Raw genomic sequence first — 6,000 nt, 5'->3', positions numbered from 1 at the left:
ATCAGTGACTTTAAAAATGTATGAGGATGTGCTCATAGAGTATTGCCACACAATTTTAAGACATCATCCATCTCTAAGAATCATTCTTCTAAATCTGCACCAATGCTCTCAGGTCATTGTTAAAACATACATTTTCAGATTCACAGCATCTTAAAAGCTTCCAAGAGTTAAAGCTTTGAAAGCTCTTAAAATGGTTTATTGACCTAAAGCGCCAGTTGAGAAGGTCTAATTTATGTTTCCCAGTTATAATCGCATTGTCTATAGTAATCTATATTCTTTTATCTGTAGTAATCTATATTCTTTTGAAGTTTGACAACTTTATTTTTCACCATATTTAGTATCTTCACTTATTCCATCATTTCAGATGTATTCTATCATAACTAAAAACCAAAAATAAGTAAAAGAGGGTAAGACACATCTTGTATACAAAAGTACAGTGATTTCTTTTATTCTTTATTTCAACTAAGGTAGTTGATGTAAATTTCCTATTCAAACATGGCATCAATAAGAGACTTCCTTGACTACAACTAATTAAGTTTTTTTAAAACCTTAATACTAATTAACACCAACTTAACTTCAGATAAAGAACTGAAATGAGTTTAAGTTATTATATTTCAAAAAATTATCAAGTGAAAACTATTGTACTTCATTATTTCTAGGAAGTAAAGAACTGTGAAGGTATAGCTCAGTGTCAATGGATTCTACTCCAAGAGAAATGTTAGCCCTTATGGTTTTACTTCTCAATGTTTTACTTACTTTATATTCATTATATATGCATTTGAAAATTTATATACATTTTTATGTCACTTAAACAAAATATAATTTGACAACAGGTAATACCTCTTGAGAATTAACTGTCTCAGCCATATTAATGAGATAAAAATAAAAATCAGTGACAACACACATCTTGCAATACAATCATATATGACTTTAAAGTGAAGTGTATGTCTTTATCCAGACTATATTTGCTAGAAATTCACAAAAACACTGTTCTAGAACCTTTCTCTCACTGTTTATAACTTGAATAGCATTAGGAACTTTTATCTTTAAGAGATAGCTATCACTCATATCATGGCACACAAATATTAATAACATGCTAATGAAATATGAAATATAAGACCAAATAAAAGAGTTAAAATGTTGATTACTTACATGAAGGTTTACATCTTTCTGTATGTTTTCTTTATAAAACTTATCATACTTTATATTTATTTTATTTATGTTCTTATAGTGGTCGTTTGTCTTCCCTTTCCTTTGGCTATTAATTAATAGTTTCATGAGATCATACTGATTTTGCTCATAATGCCAGACAGTAGCTGACAGACTGGGCTCCTACCCACACCTACTCACTGTGTGAGTATAAAGGAGCACATATTCATCAGACATGGTTTTCAAGGGTCTGTTGTGAAGTCAGCCCATCCGAACTTCAACATCTCTGGGAAAGACCAAGAAAGAAAAAAAATGAGAAAACAAAGGCTTTGGGGGTTCATTATTTTTTGTTTGTTTTTAGAGACAGGATCTCATCCTGTCACCCAGACTGGAGTGCAGTAGCACCATCATAGCTCTGTAACCTGGAATGCCTGGGCTCAAGTGATCCTCTCGCCTCAGTCTCCCAAAGCGCTGGGATTACAAGTGTGAGCCACTACTCCCTGCCAATATTTTGTTATGCTGCATGGCTGTATGGTAATTTCACTGTGCTATTCTTCAAACTTCTTCCTGACACATGGTGACTATTTCCACCATTACTACTTACACCCCAAAAAATAAGTAGAGCTGTAGATGCTGCAAAAGAGTTTCTCTGTTATCGATACAAACAATAAAATGAGAGATTAGAACCAGAGAATATAACTAGATTGCAACCAGCACATGATCAAATGGTTTGTTTAATGATAAAATTGAGCCATTATGCTGACATACTGATAATGCTAACCACCCCTCCATAATTAATAGATTTTTAACTACTCTTATTTATTGAAATACTAATTACTAATGATTTTTAATTAAACTTCGTGACATTACACCATGACTGCAGAGCACCATTCCACTAATCCTGGATGTGGTGTTCAAATTGTCTTTAGCAGAGAAATTCCAGCTGCTACTATTTGGTCAGTTAGCACTGGTACAGAAATCTATTTTTCATTGTACTGGTCACTCTCCATCTTATTATATTATTGTCAGATTTGAGAGGACATGTTCTTCCTGTAATAGTAATATGGCTGGGATGATTCACAGACACAACACAGCAGTAAATTAAAATGCATCCAAATAGTGTTGGAAGGTATATAGAAAGTGTGTAAGGAATTTTACAAAAACAAATTTTAGAATGCTTTTCATAATGTGGAAATTGGATCAAAATGTTAATGTTTGTAACATTTCTTGACCAGAGTATATTGTATGTTAACCTTGAAATTCATGAATCACATTCTTTGTGAATCATAAAAAGAACTATCCAAAAAGATATATCTCAATGGCAATTACTTCTTCAGTAAAATAATGTTTTAGAGGGAAAACCATGTAAGTTAATCACTAATGAGTTGACTTCTTTACCTGGAATTTTAACAGGATTCGAGGGTAATCTTACACAGACAAGCACAACAGGTAAAATTTATTCATTGAAAGAATTTATTCTTTCAATTCAAAAGAAAGCAATTGCAATCAACTATTTTTAACCTGATGTTTTCAAGATGTCATCCATGTGATTATTTTTTAAGACATCTAATTTATAGATGAATCATAAAATTTTGTAATAAGATGGAGACAAACCATAAAACTATTTTGCAATTTTGTATCACACAAAGCCTCAACAATTATCCCCATTACTTGTTGATTGAATCGTTCACTCTTTTAGTATATATTTATTGAATTTATAACTTTTGAAGAGCTTAAAATAAGTTGCCTGCTTTGCTTTTACAGAAAAATAATGTTCCAAATTTGCAATAATTTTGGTAATAATAAATAAATACCAGTAGTAAGACACCAAGCAAAGCCTTTTGAAAAAAATAAATCACGTTTAATCAACTTTTTCAAAAAAAAGATGACATCTCAACAAGTGTCAGAGTAACTGGTTATTTTTAAAATAGCATGTATAAAAAAATAAAGCTTCCATCACTATTCTTTTTTTTTTTTTTTGCTGAAAATAATATATCACCATTTTTAAACTCTTATGTCCTTATTTAAAACTTGGAAACAGAATTTCTTACCCTTTTAAAAATCTTTCCAAAATTTCTCAACACCTATCACCCTAGTTGTGGTTTCCAAATGCTACTCCTCAATAAACAGTGGTTTTAAACCTAAAGTTAAAAATATAAAAATCAACAACTTTTGATTACTTTTTTGAAAACATTTATTAATTCAGGAGAAGAGAAATTAATTAGCTCAATTTTATTGAAAAAATTTACATAATTGCAATTGACATTGAAGTTCAAGGATCATTTTTCATAAATCATTTTATTTAAATCTTTATATTTTCACATATTATTATATTAGCTAAGATAATCATTAAAACCAAAACAACGCTGTTCCAACTACAGACGCTGGACTTGGAAATTCTCTGTCATCCACCGCATTCACCAGACTTTGCACCGACTGACTACCACTTCTTCCAGGCTTTGGACCACATCTTGAAAGGAAAAATATTCAAGTCTCAAGGAGCTGTGGAAAACGCCTTTTGTGATTTCATTGCCACTTGCTCTCCAGGCTTCTTTGCTGCTGACATAAACAAGCTACCATTAAGATGGCAAAACGGTGTTGAAGTTTAGGCTCATGCTTTGATTAATTGTACTGCTTCTTGTTTGAGATTTAATAAACTAAAGTTTTGATTACAAATCGGACATTTTATATTTAATGGCCTAATATTTCATCAATTCTCTTAATGAGTCTAGTCTACCCCAACAGCAAGATCTGGGATAGTAATGTGCAAACTGCAGCTCACCTGCCTCCTGCATAAAACACAAAAACTTAATTTCAGGATAAAAGATGAGATTTCTGTTGCTTCATAAAAGTATACAAATTTTAACCTTTAATTTTTAATTGAAACCAATGTGAATTTTCTCATGTACACTAATCGATCACATAGGTAATATATATCATAAGATGATGTGTTATCCTATGGTACTACCTAAAGTTATTTTTATTTTGAGGGGAGAAATTTGTTTTATAAATTTTTATTTATTCTAAATTAGCACTTATTTAAAAAAGAAAAACATTCTTCAACACTTAGCATCCAGATCTTGGCTTCTAAGTACCATTCTCAAATAAAAGGAATCAGGACTCCTTGGAGAAATGGCAAATTCCATAACTGGACAGGGAAAAACACAAGAGTAGCCTGGCCATCTTCTGGTGTCAGAAGTAAGGAAGTGCTCAAAAAAAGTATGGAGACCCGTCAAAAGGAAGAGACACTCAGAGGAGCTCCAAATGGCCAAAGGAGAAACAATTTGAGGAACAAATAGAAGACAGTATCAGATTATTGTGCATAGAATATAATAAATATTCATGAGCCATACCGATACAAATACATAATTGAGTAAATAAATACATGGTGAGAAAAGATGACTCTTCTTCACAGAAAAATATCAATTAATAAATATAGGAAAAGTGGGAGAAATACAAAATCACATTAGGCAAAATAATGGTAATAATTGTTGGAGCCTAGATCCACTAATAAATGCTAAAAATCTGTGGGTGAGAATCTGGAGAGAAACCAGGTATTACCATTGTCTCAAAGAGTCTTCCTCCAAATATTGATAAATTGTGAAGAGAAAATAGCAACTTCATAGTGGAGAAGCCCAGGAGATAGTATTCTCTTTATGTTATCATGATTAATATCACCAGCAATAAGACATCCAGGTCATGTACCCCTGAGAAGAACCCAAGGTCACTCCTGTGTTGTTTTTGGTAAAAATACGTAAAAAATATCTAGTCATGAGAAAACATGAGATACATCCAAATTGAGAGATATTGCACAGAATAACTGACTAGTTCTCATCCAAAGGGTGAAGGTCATGAAAGACAAGGAGACAATGACAATCTGTCACAGATTAGAGGAGACTAAGGAAATATCACAACTGAATGAAATGTAGGATCCTGGATTAAATTCTGGAATTGAAAAAAATTAGGGGAAATACTGGTAAGATCCTAATGAGATCTGTTGTTTAAAAATATGATATCAATGTTAATGTCTTGGTTTTTGATAATTGTACAATGGTTATATAAATTGCTAACATTAGAGGAAGCTAGGTGAGAATATGAGAGCTTTGCACAATTTGCAATTTTTCTGTAAGTCTAAAATTATTTCAAAATAAAAAAAAATTTAAAAGGGTGCTCATCACTCATTTAGAGTTTATAGACAATCTATACAAAGAGAATTTACAGTGATGAAAATCAATCCTATTAAGTACTGTGGAGAGAACAGATAAAGAACACTTCAAAAAAATGATTTAACAATGCAATGAATAATGCAAATTGTATGTGTGGGGCGACAGCTGACGTGCTTCAAGAATGGTTTTAACAGAAGAATAAATGTTGGCCATTTTACTGGAATAGTAGGCATGAAACCATCCATATGTATACAAAAAAAATGGAATAATGAATAAAAGTATCTAATGTTTATTCAATCTTATTCGCCAGGCACATTAAATCTCCCAACAAACTGATGAGTTAAATATATTTTTTGACCTGTTCACATGGTCGAATAGCTCCTACAAGGTTACACAGATAATAAGAGGCTGAGCTGTGATTTTAACTCAGGCTGATGAAGCTCCAAGCCAGCACACTTGACCACCAGGCTATGTGATACACCTTTGATCTCTGAGCTTTCAGTTTACTCTGTGGCAGAAATGCTGGGCTTGCATTTGCCACTTTCCATCACGACTAATGAAGAGCAGCAGTTAATCCATGCCTGGAGAAAGGGCTCCTGTCAGTGGTTGTGAAGCAGTTTTGCTCTTTACAAGCAGGGAATGATCACAACCTTGAGTTCACAGTTATCCTACTCTAACCCATTGA

General features: G+C 32.4%; 1 long non-coding RNA gene across 1 annotated transcript in view; it reads right to left on the bottom strand.

Annotated features, from left to right (window-relative positions):
* Positions 1-3,350: 3,350 nt before the first annotated feature.
* The window catches only part of LOC105874669 (uncharacterized), a 66,980-nt gene continuing 64,330 nt past the window's right edge, over positions 3,351-6,000 (bottom strand). Inside the window, exon 5 of the long non-coding RNA XR_012923273.1 lies at positions 3,351-3,705. This is a non-coding gene — a long non-coding RNA (uncharacterized LOC105874669). The remainder of the gene's footprint in view (positions 3,706-6,000) is intronic.

The sequence above is a fragment of the Microcebus murinus genome, chromosome 15, assembly GCF_040939455.1.
Source record: "Microcebus murinus isolate Inina chromosome 15, M.murinus_Inina_mat1.0, whole genome shotgun sequence".
NCBI classification, from domain to species: Eukaryota; Metazoa; Chordata; class Mammalia; order Primates; family Cheirogaleidae; genus Microcebus; species Microcebus murinus.
The sequence above is the reverse complement of the archived record's forward strand: the minus strand, read 5'-3'. Positions and strand labels throughout refer to the sequence as shown.